A 17,898-nucleotide genomic window follows, 5' to 3' on the forward strand; every position below is an offset into this window, starting at 1 on the left:
GGACTTTATACTTCGATGGAGCCTCAAACCAAAAGGGATGTGGCGTTGGAGTACTATTAGTATCACCTAAAGAAGAACATGTTCCAATCTCTATAAAGCTAGATTTCGACGTTACCAACAACGCTGCTGAGTACGAGGCATGCGTGGTAGGCCTTGAAACAACTTTGGCATTGGGAGTGAAGAAATTGTGAATATTCGGAGACTCTTCGTTGATCATCAATCAAATATCTAAAAGATGGAAAGTAAGGAGTGAAAGTCTAGCCCCTTACCAAACCTATCTGGAAACTCTCACCAACCAATTGGAAAAGGTAGAATACACCTATCTACCTAGAGAGGAAAATCAATTTGCTAATGCCTTGGCAAGACTAGCCTCAATGGTTAGGATTCCTACGAAAATCGAGCAAATGCCTCTAACCATAGAGAAAAGGCATAAACCAGCTTATATTCAAGTTATAGAAGATGATGAAGTGATCCAAGATGAAGGAGAAGAAGAGGAAGAACCATGGTACACATATATACTCAATTACGTCACCAAAGGAGAATATCCTCCTCTTGCTGAAAAAAGACTCTTGGCTTCCCAATACGTACTCATAGACAGCGAGTTACACAAAAGGGTACCTAAGGGTCGAGCTCTCTTATGTGTAGGGAAAAAGGAAGCCCAAAGGGCTATGAGGATAATCCACGAAGGCATTTGTGGAACCCATGTTAATGGCAAAATGCTAGTCCAAAAGATAATGCGAGAAGGATATTATTGAACTACCATGAATAGGGATTGTCATCAATATGTAAAAAGATGCCCTAAGTGCCAAATTTACGCTAACTTACAACATGTTCCTCCGTCTCTACTCTACACCTACACTTCACCATGGCCATTCTCTACATGGAGAATTGATATTATTGGTAAAATAACCCCTCCTGTGACAGGAGGTCACGAATACATCCTAGTAGCAATTGATTACTTCACAAAGTGGGTCGAAGCACAGTCATATGCTAAACTCGCTGCAAAACATGTAGCACTCTTTATCGAAAGGAATATTATTTGTCGATACGCACTAGTGGAAAAAACTTCATTTGTAACGGCTCATTTGTAACGGGCATAATGAAATTCGTTACAAAAAGTGTATTTGTAACGAGCAAAATATATGTCCGTTACGGAAAAAACTCATTTGTAACTGACAAATAAATGCCCGTTACGAATATTTTATAATTGTAACGGACAAAGAAATGTCCGTTACGAATCATGGATATTTGTAACGGACAAATACAAAGTCCGCTACACCTAAATCAAGCAGCTAGGGTTTTAAACTACTCCGTATTATTTTGCAGCCGCACACACACACTCTCTTTCCTCCTCTTCTGTTCTTCCTCTCTCTCTTCTCCTCCTCTTTTCGCCTTTCTCCCTCTACCCTCATCTTCACTTCTTCCTCAATTCAAGATCGAGTTGGTTGGTCCTAGCAACGGCGCAAGGAGTTGATACAAACCCATCACCTTTCATCGTTTCCCCCTCTCGAAATGATCGATGTTCTTGAAGGTTAATGTTTTTTTCTTCTTTTCTGTTTAAATTATTTCATTATTTTCATGTTTTATGAGTTTTTGTTTTGCTCAAATTTACAATTTCATGGTCTTCTAACCAAGGGTTTTTTTTTTTATTTTTTTATTTTCGATTTTAATTCAATTTTTCTCCAAAAAAATTGTGGCTTTCTCAATTACATGCAGCACTGCAAATTAAAATTTGACGACATTTAAATGTCAGTATTTCTTGAAATTATATAGATCTGCGTTTCTTAGCTTTCAAATTACTGATGTTCATTTGAAAAGGTTAATGTTTTATTAAAATTTATTTTTATTTTTCCGTCGTTGATGTTTGTCCTCGATTTTATACTTGTAATTTTATTTAGATTTTTTTTAATTTGATGCGTGATTCATTGAATTTATAGATTATTGGGATGATTTGTGAGTAAATTGGGTAAAAATAATTGATTATTGATGGTCGATCAGGGTTCAATTTATCACTAAACTTCTTTAAATTCCCAGGCCATAAGATTAAATAAGGGATATATCCTTGTATTTTGTGGTGTTTTGATTTCATGATACAATTACTTTTCTCTTAAAACAGACAACCTTTTTAGTGCATGTTAATAGAGCTCACGAATTTAGTTGGTGAGTGGATTTATTATATGAGATTTTTGTAAATAATTGGTGGGAAGGTGGGGAAAGAAGAAGATTTCTTATCAAAATAAAGTGTGAATTTTGATATCCTTTTCACATGTTAATATTGGGATACAAAATTAATTCTTGAAGCTTGTCACTTCTATGGTTAATATTGTATATTGCAGGTGGCTTTACTGAAATTTACAAGATACAAAATTATCAACAAAATTTTAGACGCTAGAAAAGCATTTCTCAATATAATCTGATATATTTCTTGGGTAATCTTAATAAGTAGACTCAAAATCTAATTATAAAATGTAAGTTATTAAGGAATTCTTGTAAAGATAATTAATATAATCTGCATTTGTTATGCAAGTATCATTCTTTGTTAAGCATTATGGGCTGGAGGTTAATCAGTCTACAATTACAATATTTACATTGCCTGCAAGAAGCATATAGCTGAAGCATGGTGTGTGTGTGGTCTGTGTGTGTGAAGCATGGTGTGTGTGTCCGTGTTTTTTTTTCCTTCTCGTGCCTTAGTAATTATCTACAAGGATATTAGAGTTCACACTTTAGCTGTTGTACTATTTGTTTAATTGATGCAAGTTATTTTTGTCAAAGGGATTTCATATGAAGAATTTGGTTGGTGATATAAGTAGTAATTATTAGGGTATATAGATTATACTCGTTCTTTAATCTCAATCCCAATTATTATTATGGCTTCTCTACTAGAATATTACAATTCTTTTTTAACTATTTGTATTCTTGATCTCAAATTGCAGGAATTAAAAGGCTAGAATTTGGTTGCCAAGGAAGCCATGGAATTTGAGATCAAAGTTGGAGCAACTCGAAATAATGGTGGAAGATGTAAATGATTCATAATTAATTTAGTGGAAAATAATTTAAATCTCTTATTACCATTGAGATTTGCTTTTGCTCTATTTTTTACTGTAATTATAACTTATAAGGTGATAACGAATGTAGGCTTTTGGCCTTTTGTGCTTGTTGTATAATGTGTATGAAGTATAGTTGATGCAATCCTCTTACAAACACTTCACTTTAAGACACAAAATGTGGCAATTTTGAACATTTGGTGTTTGCAAAAAGTACACTATCTTTTAATTTTGAGAGAAATTAAATGCTTTTTTGATAGGTTTGAAGAAGGCACAGAGCAATTCAGGTTGAATGTAGCTCAGAACCCAGATGATACAGAGGAGTCAATTTGGTGTTTCCTTTGTGAAGCTCGACTATATGGGGTTAATGAAGCTAGGAAACGATATCTTGAGGTTAGTTTGTTAAAATTCAAGTTCTGAATGCTTGCAATTGAATGCTTAAATGTCTATGAACTCTAATGTTACTGTTTAGTGATTACCACTAGTTCTGTTTTCTGTATCTGATTAACCATGACTGAAATCAATCATTACCTTGTTTTTTTTCATTGAATAATTTATGAATGAAATTACAAAGCTATGAAATTTAATGGTTTTTATGTAGCTAAGCGTTGATTAGTACTATATTATAGATTTATAGTTGCTTGCTAATGTGCACAATGAGTTGGATAAATATAAAACTTGATTTATACTTGAGACCCTACAAAATGTGCTTATGAAATGGAATTTGATTATTGTGGATTTTACTGACTTTAAACTGCTGTATAGAAGTATGGGAAATTCTACATCATACCCCTGAGGTATTGACTATTCCACGTTGTACCCCTCCCTTTGAAAAGTTCCACGTGGTAACCTCAAGGTCTCAAAAGTGATTAAGCTGTACCCCTGCCGTTATCCCTCCGTTACATGTTGCCGTTAGTGGGGCCTACTTCACACCTATTTATTTTTTTTCTCGATTTTCGTGCTTAATAATGTCCTATTACAGGTTTTTAGGGGTCATTTTAGCTTTTAAGGGACCAAATTGAGCTCGAATTTTGCAAAAAAGTAACGTAAAAGCCCCGTTTTATGAATTTTAAATTTAACTATTAGAATTCAAATTCACAAAACGAGGCTTTTAAGTTATTTTTTTTTTTTACAAATTCCAAGCTCAATTTGGACCCTTTAGGGCTAAAATGACCCTTAAAACCTTTAATGGGACATTTTTTTTAGCACGAAAATCGAGAAAAAAAATAAAATAGGTGTAAAGTGGACCCCACTAACGGCAACATGTAACGGAAGGATAACGGCAGGGGTACAACTTAATCACTTTTGAAACCTTGAGGTTACAGCGTGGAACTTTTCAAAGGGAGGGGCACAACGTGGAATAGTCAATACCTCAGGGGTATTATGTAGAATTTCCCTAGAAGTATTATATTGAATTCTGAAGGCTATTATTGTTTGAGGAATGAGTTTTCCAATTTGTGGAATGAATAAGATAGCTACTATATATATATATATATATATATATATATATGTATGTATATATATATATATGTATGTATATATATATATATGTATGTATATATATATATATGTATATATATATATATGTATATATATATATATATACACATATATATATATATATATACATATATATATATATATATATATATATATACATATGTATATATATATATACATATGTATATATATATATATGTATATATATATATACATATGTATATACCTCAGGGGTATTATGTAGAATTTCCCTAGAAGTATTATATTGAATTCTGAAGGCTATTATTGTTTGAGGAATGAGTTTTCCAATTTGTGGAATGAATAAGATAGCTACTATATATATATATATATATATATATATATGTATGTATATATATACATATGTATATATATATATATATATACATATATATATATATATATATATATATACATATGTATATATATATATATGTATGTATATATATATATATGTATGTATATATATATATATGTATATATATATATATGTATATATATATATATATACACATATATATATATATATATACATATATATATATATATATATATATATACATATGTATATATATATATACATATGTATATATATATATACATATGTATATATATATATACATATGTATATATATATATATATATATATATATATGTATATATATATATATATGTGTATATATATATATATAGTGTCATAAAATGTATATCTGCCAAAAAGATGTGATGGCTGCTTGTGTAACCGGAGGTCTGGAGCTACATCTGTATTTTAAAGAATTTACATACTGATTGGGTCTTTAGGCTATGTGATGCATATCCAATTTTTTTATATGTCTTTTCTGATGCCTTTCGCGCATTTATTTCAAAAATTGAACTCTTGCATTCTCCATCCCTGCTAATAGTTTTTGTCTTTAGGATCCTTAGTGCACTTGTACTCTGGTGTAATAGGATACTGTTATTTTCTTTTAGTGAAGGAATCCACATAAAGAACTTGATACTTAATGATCTCTATTATCATCTGCAAGGAGAGTTGGAGGGACGTGACATTGAGCATGGTGCATTCAAGGAGCTTTCCCGGTTCTTATCTAGCTCAAATCTTCTACAAACTTACCAGAAGAAGTGTGTTAATGACTACTCAGCAGGAGCCAACAATGCTTACCTATTTGATCTTTGACGCCTCCAACGTGACATTGGCCTTTATTTTTGGGATTGCTCGGAATGGAAAGCGTTAAAAAAGATAGCGGAGAATACATTGTTTTATATGCAGCGTGCCAACTCCATGCTATTAATCCTCAGTTCAAGCTCCCAGCGTTGCGAGCTTTTGTAACAATTTTAACTCTCGATATGGGGGATGTAAGTTTCTGGCTTTCCTTATTTTGCTTATGTTATCATTATCTGAGTTTTGGGTAAGTTTTGCATAGTCATAAAAGATTTGATTACTATGATTAGTTCTTTAGTGTGGTTCTTAAGGATAGCCATCTGGAATGTGCATTTGCCCACTTCTCTGTGAGTACTCAGTGAGCATTTATCTTCTATGATTTCAATTGTTCAATTTGGTTGAATTCTGCAATTACATGTTTACTTCTATAGTGTCTATTTTACAAACATGCATTGAACAATCCTCAATCCTGTTTTCTAAAGGTTTTTTTTCCTATTTCCAATTGGTCTTTTTAATTGCTTACTCTTCTTCCTCCCAATTTCATATTTCTACTTCAAATTGAGATCACACCCTCAATTATCCACCATCTCTATCAACTTCAAATGCCCATGTCGCTGCTATTGTCGTAAACCAGGTCAGTGAGAGCTGGATTGCAGTTTTCATAATGAATAATTGATACTGAAACAATCAGTTAATTTTGCTAGAATAATTTTCATTCTATACTCAAACAAATTTTAGTTAATGAACTTGCATAAATTTGCTAGAATAATTTTAATTAATGAACTTGCATAAATTTTCTTAATTTTATTGGGTTTATATCTTGTATTAATTATGTGATATTTATTTTAAAAATGGGTTGAACTTTAGTACTGAACTTGCATAATTTTGCTTGAAAAGAGGTTTATTGTATAGACGCTCAGATACTAGGAGTCGTCAAGCATTGATTGATAGACAGCCGACTTTAGCGCGCAGAGCTGCTGAACATAGAACTGGGTATAGCTAAAAAGATTAATTAGACCCGTGCTGGTTTTCTGATATAGAATTCAGAAGTTCATTGGCTAAATTATGGGATGCTACTTTTGCTTTCTTTTATTATCATCTCAAAGTTATAAAATATCATATGACAGACTTTATGTTGCTATAAAATGAACCACATCTGACAAACTATTTCAATCATACTACATCAGGATTGAATGTAATCACTCATCCTTACTCGTGAAATGTATTTGATTATTTTGAATCTTATCGACTTTAAACTGCTGTATGAGGTATTATATGTAATTTTTTTGTTACTGGGTTTGATTACCATATAATAAACACATACAATTTCTTTCACAAGTTGTTATTCTTTAGTTCAAGATTGGGGTTCCTGATAAAGTGCGCTCTATATATGTTTTTTTCTTTTGTGTATTTTTGCGATTTTGATTATGATTTTTTATGGTTTGGAGTTGTGATTAGGTGAGAAGGTAAGAAGGGTTTGGGAGCTTAGCTTGATTATGCTGAAGAGGCTTAATTTTCCAAAAGGTTAACAACAATAGGGGGGTCTTTACGCTATTTCTCAGTGTGGGTCTCTTCGTTACAAGCTTCTTGGAGTCGCTCTGCTGTTAGAAGGTATATAGATTGTTAAACATCCGTTTTTTTCATTGAATTACTTGATTCAAATTGACACAATTTGGGTTGCTTTTGATTTATGGATATGTTTCTTTTTAGGGTTTATTTGAGGAATTTTTTGGGTTCATCTAGAGTTTGCCACTCAACTGTCATCCCTGCTGCCCCACCATATCCCGTGCTCCTCCTCGCAGCTTAGTTTTCTACTGTAAAATAATCGAAGTAGTGTTGTAGTGTTGAGCTAGTTGATTATTTTAATTATTAGGTGATAATTATTAGCTTAGTTTTCTACTGTAAAATACTTTTTTATTTTAATTATTAGGTGATAATTGAACTTTGATGATTGTATATGAGGTTTTCTACTGTACCATGCATTAAACATAATTTCTCTCATTAGTTAATTCATAAAATGATTGTGCAAGCAAAGCTATAAGAAATCCAACATGAATGTGCTGGATTTTTTTTTTTAAAATTGGGCACACATTATTCGTAATGGGCAGATACATGCATGTTACAAATAACAAGGTATTTGTAACGGGCAAAACATATGCCTGTTACGAATAACAGGGTTATTTGTAATGGGCTTTTGGATGCCCGTTACGAATAACGGGATTATATGTAACGGGCTTTTGGATGCCCGTTACGAATAACGGGCTTATTCGTAACGGGCACTTCAAGTGCCCGTTACGAATAAGTTATTATTTGTAACGAACGGTGCCCGTTACGAATAACAATGCCCATCCGTAATGGCTGCATATGTAACAGACGCTGCCCGTCACAGATGGGCCCTTTTTGCCCATTACGGATGGCCTTTTTTCCACTAGTGACGGAGTCCCACATGAGATGATAAGTGACAATGGAACTCACTTTCAAGCAGAATGTGAAGAATTGTTACAAAAATACGACATTCAACACCATCACTCTCCCCCTTATATTACTCAAGCAAATGGAGCAGTTGAGGCGGCTAACAAAAATCTAAAGACTATTATCGAGAAAATGACAGAAAATTAAAAAGATTGGCCTGACAAACTCCATTTCGCACTTTGGGGTTATCGCACGTCAATCCGTACATCAACAGGAAATACACCATTCTCCTTGGTTTATGGAATGGATGTCGTACAACTTGTAAAGCTAGAGATACCGTCTCTACGCATTGCACTAGAAAGTAAACTCGACGAAGTCGAATGGACTAGAGCAAGATATGAAGAGCTAATTCTACTCGATGAAAAGAGACTGGAAGCTCAACATCATACCCAATGCTGTATGGCTGGGCACTTTAATAAGAAGGTTAAGACAAGAAACATCAAAGTAGGAGACTTGGTGTTAAAAGCTCTAAGGAAAAATGTTTTGGATCCAAGAGGAAAATTTAGGCCTAATTGGTCCGGACCATATATCGTCAAAACCATTCTGTCAGGAGGTGCAGCAAAACTAACTTATATGGATGGCAATGAATTCTAAAACATGACGAACCTTGACCAACATAAAAAGTACTACCCATAATTACTTGAGTAGGAAACTCAAGAGAGCTACGTTTGGCCTGATTCCTTAGAAAGGATACGTAGGCAACCCTTTATAGGGTGCAGCCACTTTAATCTTCGCAAACCTCGCATCCCAAGAGAAATAGAAATTCGACGGAATAGCAGCACCACAGAAAGAGGTATGTCGCCGGCCGACAGACTGCAGCGCAAAGCGACAGAGCCTGTCGCTCGGCGAAAGGCAACAACAGACGCAAAACAGCGGCGCCGATTTTCTGCGAATATCTGGGCAATTTTCGGTGTATTTCGGAAAATTTTCGACTTCCGTACTCGAGAAAATTTCTGAAAAATAAAATAATTTAAGTTGTTTTCATTGCTTTAATAAATTAAATTTAAAAGTTAATTTAATTAAAAAAGCTGAAATGCCATTAATAAAATAAAGTAAAAAATTACATTATTGATGGAATTCAAATAAAAGCTTAATAAAATAAAATTAACTTTAAATTTAAACTAGTCTAATAAATTGGAAGTTAAGCAATGCTTCAATCTTTCTTCTCTTTCTTTGCCCTCTTCCAATTTTTAACTGCATCCTCTTCATCATCCATGACTTTAGCTACTAGGCATCCCTTAGTGAACCTACATTCAATTTTTAGAGTAAATAGTTTCTCCCTTAGCTAGGACTCCATGTTTCTTTTCTACCCAAACCTTCTTCTGTAAAGTGTCAGCTTTTCTTTTCCCTTTATCCTTTGTAGTGTCTTTCTTCATTCTTAGGCATTACAGGTGTTTTAAATTCAACTTTTTCACCCAAGCGTTCCTTAACAGGAATCACTTTGTGTAGGGAATAATTCAAGCCTTAATCCCACTAGCTTGAACCCCACTGTGATCATACGCTAAAGTACGGTGGCGTCCAAAAGGGAAGAAGATAGAGCAAAAGAGTCGCCAACAAGTTTTTAAGGAACTTGTAAACCGTTCATAGGATGAAGGTTACACCCCTTAACGATCCAAGAGATCGTCAACTCCATAAGGTCATGAACCAAATAAGGGTTCGGGGATGATGGTACAAATCCAACAAGAGATTGAACCTGCCCTAATAATAGGCCTCTACTTTATTCTGCTCGTATTCATGTGCGCTTTCTGACTAACATGCAAGCAATAGATTTGCCCTAAACCTGTTTATCTATGTTGGTTGAATTTAATGCACATATAAATCTATTATTGGCGATCACTTGAATTTATAATCATAATTAACCCTAACAAGATTATTAATTATCTTATTAAGCGTGATTACAAGTACAAATTCCCTTTAAGCATGCATAAAAGGCGTGATCAAGCAATAAATATAAATAATCAAGCAACACAATAAATAATCAATATCATGAATAATAATTATAATAATAATAATAATATCATCATAAATAAAATAATTATCATCAAAATAATAATAATAATAATAATAATAATAATAATAATAATAATAATAATAATACTAATAATAATAATAATAATAATAATAATAATAATAATAATAATAATAATAATAATAATAATAATAATAATAATAATAATAATATTCATAATCATAAATTATAACGATTATAATCATAATCATGTTCATGTTAATATTAGAGCATAATAGAAATAGCAAGATCCTAGGCATGATACTAACAAGATTAATAACAAACCCTAGCATATCACTAAGCAATAAAAATCAAATCTTTAGCCCTAACATGATACTAACGATCATAAATATTAGGAAGAGAATAAAAGGCACCATAGCAATCATATTTAATATTAAAAATACCCTAGACATGATACTAGGAATATCATAATAACAATGTAAACATGATATCTACATCATAATATCAATTAAAACCATTAAAGTACTTACTTTGATGCCTCGTACCTCTTTCTAATAACAAAATACACATGTTAGTAACTTCAAGGAAAATAATAAACAAAACAATTAAATTAAATAATTGAAAGAGAGATTTGGGACCAAACCCTCAAAAATTAAAACCTTTCACGTCCAGCGCGAAGGCAACTTCGTATATGGCTAGGTGTTTCTAGATTTTAACGCGTTTTCAAAAATCCGATAAGTTTACCGTACTAGAGGATAAAATAATATAATTTCTTCGAAAATGCTATTTGATTTTGATTAAAACTCTGAAAAGTTAACAAAGTCAATTTATCAATGCTAATTGAATTAAGAATGGAAAGAACCTTCTAGAAGAATCTAGAAGACTAAAACCATTCCTAATTGCATTAGGAATGATAAATCATATTAGGCCCTCCCCTAGATCATTGGGCCGCATATAAAGCTCAAACCGGGCCCAGTTTAGTAAATTTGCCATAACTTCCTCAATATTCATCGGAATTGGGCTTATAATATATATTGATAATATTCCACATCCTAGGGAATACTATCGAAGATTATTTCTCTTGAAATAATCCCCAGTTGCTCGTGACAACTTTCCGCAAGCTAGGGAACGCTGTCGAAGATATCTTCTCTTGAAGTCATCCTCATTTGATGCGATAATTTTCCAAAGGAAATTACCGAAGATCCACGCCTGTCGATCTTTAAAAGTTCGCTTGAACTTTGCTTCCGCTATGCCTGTACGTCGGCGCTTACGTTGCTTTGAACCTGTATGTCGGTGCCTTTTGCTAATGAGCCTATATGTCGGTGCCTTTTGCGCTTGAACCTATATGTCGGTGCCTTTTGCTAATGAACCGATTACTAAATCATGTCAAATTGCTTAGAGGGGCTAACTAGCGTACCAAGGAACCCGAAAATATGTTGCAGAAGGCTAGCACAACCTTATCAGGTGGCTGGATGATTTGGCGTCGCTGAAAAACCATCAGCGCCAGCTATTTAGCGTTAGCGCCAGGCGCTGATGTTGGCGCCAGGCGCCAAGCCTAATTTGTGACGCCAATGCATAGGGACTGGCGCCAGCACGGGGTCTTCCTTAAATACCCTTTTCCTCTTCATTTCTCTGGTCTGTTCGTCGCGAAACTGCTCGAGGAAACCCGAAAGCTTCAATTGCTCATTGCTTGCTCGTTTCTCAACCGAATTCGATCAAATTTGTTGCAAATCAAAGCTCTTTTCATCTATTTTCCTGATCTATGTAAGTTTTCTTCAAACTCACATCAGTTTTTATGAATTCTTGGCATGTTTATTCACGAATTTCATGAAAATTTGAAATGTATAATGCTCAATTTGCTTTGTTTGTCAAGTTTTATGTCATGAAATTGCTTGATTATGTTTGTATATTGCCTTGGGAGTAATTTGAGACTTGTCTGACTCAATTTGGTGTAGAAATGAGCAATTTTCCATTGTTGGACCCCTTAAGGTCGTGAAGAACAATGTGGCTCGTTCTTGATGTTTTTGCTAGCAATTCTTGTTCAATTTGTCACAATAATCACTATAGTTTTGCAAGAAATTGTTTGATTGCATGAAAAATGCTGTTATGCTCAATTTGAATATGTGCTCTGTTTTAGTACTACGTACTCTGTTTTTGCGAACATAGTATCATGCGGCTAGGCGAACCTTAGATACTATAGAACCTTAATTTATGATGATTCTGCACAATGTAGCATGGCTAGACAACGAGGCTCGGGTTCATGGTCCCGAAACACTAGACGGGAGCATGAGCCCGTGGAGGACGACGCCACGCCGTCCACTTCGCTTGGTCGGCTTCCAGAGTGGGATGAGCGGATCCTGTTCTTCGCTCCTGTCCACCATATTTCTGAGAGGGTAAGACGGGGCACCGAGCCCGGGAGGACACGACATCACGACTCTGGCTGTGACGGTTTAGGCGATTTGTACAGGATGTACATCGCAAGGGATCTTGAGACGAGGCTCCTATGGGAGTCTTGCGGGCTTGCTACTTTGTTCGAGATCACTGAGGCTATGGTTGCCTCCAGCGGGGGTCATCACGTAGTGCGCGCTTTGGTGGAGTTCTTCTGGGACACCACCAACACCTTCCATTTCCCTTGGGATGAGATGATGGTCACCCCTAAGGATTTCAGTCTCATCACAGGACTGGAGTTCACCTCTGTGCCACTGCCATTTGACAGTGGGATCTACGTCTTCTCTTCAGAGGTCGAGGAGTTGTTGGGGCCAATTGCTATTCGAGCCCGAGCTGAGGTCGAGACGACTCAGTTCAATGCTAGAGGAATTCGCCGCTCGACGCTGGCAACATCTCTTGATGACGATGCGACCACCCGAGAGCAGCGGGTGCGCATCTTTGTGCTGATGTTGTTGTCAGGGACATTCTCCCCTGACAAGGGTAGTAGGGCATTGCTTTACTACCTCCCTGCTGTCCGCGATCTCCAGCGGATCGGGACTTATGACTGGGCCAGCTTGGCCTATGCTGACTTCGTTCGTGCGCTGAGGGACTCGTGTCGTTACCAGTCCTTTGGGGCGAACGTTGCTTTGTCTGCTTTTTGGAAGGTCGTAGAGGTAAACATTTACTCCCTATAAAGTTTAGCCTTACATATTAGTTAGCATTTACTCACACTTTTAACTCCTTGTAGATCTGGTTCTACGAGTACTTTCCTTCCGTTGCGCCGGCGAGACCATCGCCGAGGGGATTTCCAGTGAGCGCCTCTTGGGGCGGCCACCACGTGGACATGTCTACTGCACGTGTCCGGAACTAGATCATCTCAGTACGACGTTTATTGCTTATCTTGCCTTTCCGCGGTGCTTTAGATATATTCTTGCCTGATTGATGCTTTTTATAGGGACCTGAGGTGGTATACCGACCGTGGGGCGGTTGGACAGTCCTTGGATTAGCCGCACAATACTCTGCTGAGCGTCGCTATTTTCTGGGGACTTATGGAGCGGTCGCGTACTTAGGAGAGAGGGTCGCTAGGCAGCACTCTTCTGATGTCTTCGTCGTTCCTGCCGCTCCACCACGTCATATGTTTGACGAGGCGCGGTTGTCGAGCATGTCTGAGGGAGCTGGTACCCCTTGGCGGTCCCATGTGATCCTCGGGCGGTGTTATGCTGAGGAGCTACTACCTTTATTAGCTCCATCCCCTGTACCGGCTGAGGATGTGAGGGTAAGATTCTTAGCTTTTATTTTTCGCTAAGTAGCCCCCAAGTAATACTTTACTGATTTTTTCTGTTTTTATCAGGATGGTGCTGCTGAGTTCGTGCCGCCCCGTATGTCCATCCACTACCACGGGATGTACGGGCCGATCGAGGAGATGATTCCTCCGGCTCTCAAGGGCGAGCACTTCGTAGAGCGGTCGATTCCTCGCCACCTGACTAGAGTAAGCCTAGTTTTAATTCAAAATTTTTGTGTTCATATATCATGCATTTTTACTGACTTATTTTTCTGACAGTTTTCACGCGAGGTGGTTTCGGCCATGGCACGATGCATAGATGCCTTCCGGAGCCAGCTCGTCCGGATGAGGAACGCGGCCACTTGCCGTCGGGATGACGTCGTCCGAGAGGTATCCTTTCTCATTATTTTTGCATTGCTGCTTCAATTTTACTTTGTTTTTGACTTAACTCTTTTTGCAGGGCCAGCCTATCGCTTCTCACACCCGCGCGAGACCTGAGGGGCGGAGGGATCCAGCGAGGTCTAGCTCGAGACGTCGTCGCACTTCGTCAGGGGGTAGAGGCGGTCGCTCTGAGGCTGCTCGAGCCGACGTTGCAGAGGGCTCGGGATCATCTTCTGAGGGTGCTCATGCCGCACCGGTAGGAGAGGCTACCTCGGCTTTCAGAGGTGGTGGGATGTACGAGGTGGGCTCGTCATCGCAGCAGCCTCCGCGGCCTCAGCCTCAAGTTGATCCTGGCTGGAGTGGTCCTATATTGAGTCTTCCTCCCCCTACGGAGACTGGAGCTGGAGCCGGTGGAGAGGTGACTCCTCGTACGGCACAATTTTATAACATGATGGGCCTACTTCCTCCGGCGCCGTAGTTTGTTCCTGTGTATATTTTATTTTGACTTTTTTATAGAACTTTGCCTTTGACTCATTATTTAAACACATTTTGTATATTTATGCTATTATGAATTTATTTATTGTTATGTGTATGTTACTGTGTGCAAGAGAAGTGTGACAACAATTTTGCGCAAAAATTCCGTCATTTTTATTATTGATGGAAGGTATCCGACTCTCTCCCCCAAAAAGAAAAAAATAAAAAAGGAAAAAATTAAATAAAAATGTTGGGTTTTTTGGAATTTAAAATAAAGTCTAAAAAGAATAATATAAATTAAAAATAATCACTATATTTAATTAATTAAGAAAAAGGATAAAAAAGATGTTTAGGAAAATTAAACGGAGCCATAAAGTCATTAACCGACTCGAGTTTAATATTAAAAACGCAAGCTGAGCACGTGCGGCTGATCTGGCAACATGGCGCCAGCTGGCGCCACACTATGGCGCGTGGCGCCAGGCGCTACACTTAGCGTGTGGCGCCAAGCGCTGGCGGTTGGCGCCAATCACGGGGGTTTGACGCCAATTGACGCTGACTCCGTATTTCATTCTGATTAAAATTCTTCGCAATTTGTGTATAAATAGCCCCCTGCCCAGCCGATTCTTCTCATAATTCCAGCGAATAAAACAATTCTCTTCTTTAGAAAAAATAATAATCATGTCTTTAGTCACCAAAACCTTCACCCAATACACTCATGAATGGTGTCGATCCCTTAATGCTAGAGACAAAAAAGAATTAGATTTATTTCACTTGGGGGGAATTTATGGCATCAAATGGGTAGATCTTGACCTAGACTTCATACATACTGCTTTAGAATTTTGGAATGTTGATACTCATTGTTTTAGAATAGGGTATGATGAGATTAGCCCTTTGCCAGAGGAATTTGGTGCTATCTTAGGCTTCCCTGCAATGGACCTCGCAGTAATCCCTAGAGTAGATGCATACTATTATAAGGATTTTGAGCGCTTCTTTAATTTGAAGGAAAGAGATTTATCAAAAATAGTAGATGGCAACATAGTAAATTTGAAAGAATTTGCACGCCATTATTTTGATAAACCTCTTTCTGAATCTTTTCATATATATAGAAGAAGGGCGTTCTTATTTTGCATGCTTAACCAATTTTTTCTTAGTAGTGGTAAAAGTAACGAGGGTCAATCAATTATAACCACTGTACTAGAACAAATTGAATCAGGGAGAAATCCAATGCCATTAATAGTTGGAGAGACCATGATTAGTCTAGATGAATTGAAAAGGGACCCAAAAGCGCCTCTTCGCGGTTCTCCAATTTTATTACAGGTAGAAAAATAATATTTTTAATTACAGAAATCAAAAAATATATTTTTGTATTGTAATAATAATTTATTTGCATTGCCTTTTTTTACAGATGTGGCTAATGGAGAGGCTAGGATTAATTAGCCCTCCGGATGATATTGAAAAATATACTCCCAATTGCTTCGTGAGAAGGAAGAAGCGCATCCCTAAAATTGGGCGCCATGGGTGGAGAAAAGTCTTTGAATCACGTGATTTTGCTATCAAGTGGGTCATCCCATGGTGGAAAATAGAAAGGATGGTTGGTGTTAACAAGCAACCTTTTTGCCGTCTTCCAAGCTTGTCTCGTGTAACTTATTATTATCCCCGCAGGGTAAAAAGACAATACGGCTTGCTTCAGAATATTCCTTCCGGGGATCTTCGTCCTCCCTATGAGTACCCTGTATCTCAAGAAGTAGATAGATTCAATGCTTACTGGAGCGCTAGACCTTTATTGGAAGTGATTACCCAAAAGGTTCCTCCTTCTTTGCCTAATGATGTAAAGAAGTGGTTGCTGAAGAAATCCTCGATTGATCAGGGTGGAATCGATGTGAAGAATCGTCTAGGTAACAGGGTGACTCTTGCCAAAGAACGCTTAGGTGCAAGAATTGAATTCAAAACACCTACAATGCCTTGGAAGAAAAATACCACCAAAGACAAAGGAAAAAGGAAAGCTAACACCACAGACAAAAAAGCTTGGGTGGAAAAGAAGCATGGAGTGCTAGCTGAAGGGGAGACCATCTACTCCAAAATTGAATTTAGGTCCTCTAAAGGATGCCTACTAGCTAAAGTAATGGATAAAGAGGAGGAATCAGAAAAGAATTGGAAAAGAGCTAGAAAGGAAAAGAAAGATTAAGAGCATTGCTTAGCTTTAGATTTATTAGACTTAGATTGTCATTTTTATTTAAAGTTAATTTATTTCAGCCTTATTTAAATTCCATCAATAATGTAATTTTATTTTATTAATGAAATTTTAGCTTTCAATTAAATTGTTTACTTTAAATTTATTTTATTAAAGCAATGAAAATCGAAAAAAATTAATTTTCCAGAAATTCTTCGAGTACGGAAGTCGAAAATTTTCCGAAAAACACCAAAATTCGCCCAGATTTTATTCCTAAATTGGCGCCAGTCATTGGCATTTGGCGCCAGCTACTAAAGTCTGGCGCCAGGCGCCAATTCCATCGGCTGGCGCTGATGACTTCTGGCTGGCGCCAGGCTCTGTTCTGCGACGCCAATAATTCGCCGATTTGTTGTTGAATTTTTAATTAATTCTGGAACGCGGAGATGTCGAAAAATAAAGTGGCCGCACCCGTAAAGGGTTGCCTAAGTATCCTCTCTTAAGGAATCAGGCCGAACGTAGCTCTCTTGAGTATCCTACTCAAGTAATTGTGGGTAGTATTTCTTAAGTTGGTCAAGATTGGTCATGTTTGAGAATTCATTGCCATCCATGTCAGTTAGTTTTGCTACACCTCCTGACAGGATTGTTTTGACAATGTTTGAGAATTCATTGCCATCCATGTCAGGTAGTATTTCTAAATTTTCCCCTTGGATCTAAAACATTTTTCCTTAGTGGTTTTAATACCAAATATCCTACTTTGATATTTCTTGTCTTGACCTTCTTGTTAAAATGCCTAGCCATACGAGTTTGGTAACACTTAGTGTGATGTAGAGCTTCTAGTCGTTTTTCGTCGAGTAGAATCAATTCTTCATATCTTGCCCTAGTCCATTCAACTTCATAGAGTCTACTCTCTAGCGCAATGCGTAGAGATGGTATTTCTAGTTCGACAGGTTGTACGACATCCATTCCATATACCAAGGAAAATGGCGTATTTCCTGTTGATGT

General features: G+C 36.7%; 1 long non-coding RNA gene across 5 annotated transcripts; it reads left to right on the forward strand.

Moving 5' to 3' along the window:
* Positions 1–1,327: 1,327 nt before the first annotated feature.
* LOC145634783 (uncharacterized) lies at positions 1,328–7,677 on the forward strand. Of its 5 annotated transcripts, none has more exons than XR_014113556.1 (6): positions 1,328–1,531; positions 2,934–3,018; positions 3,305–3,437; positions 5,532–6,355; positions 7,180–7,332; positions 7,432–7,677. It is a non-coding gene; the product is annotated as an uncharacterized LOC145634783 (long non-coding RNA). The 5 variants fall into 5 exon arrangements; XR_014113553.1 differs by having other exon boundaries at positions 5,588–6,355; XR_014113555.1 differs by having other exon boundaries at positions 5,588–5,915; positions 7,170–7,332.
* Positions 7,678–17,898: the final 10,221 nt, after the last annotated feature.

The sequence above is a fragment of the Chenopodium album genome, chromosome 6 (assembly GCF_948465745.1).
Source record: "Chenopodium album chromosome 6, dcCheAlbu1.1, whole genome shotgun sequence".
Taxonomy (NCBI): Eukaryota; Viridiplantae; Streptophyta; class Magnoliopsida; order Caryophyllales; family Amaranthaceae; genus Chenopodium; species Chenopodium album.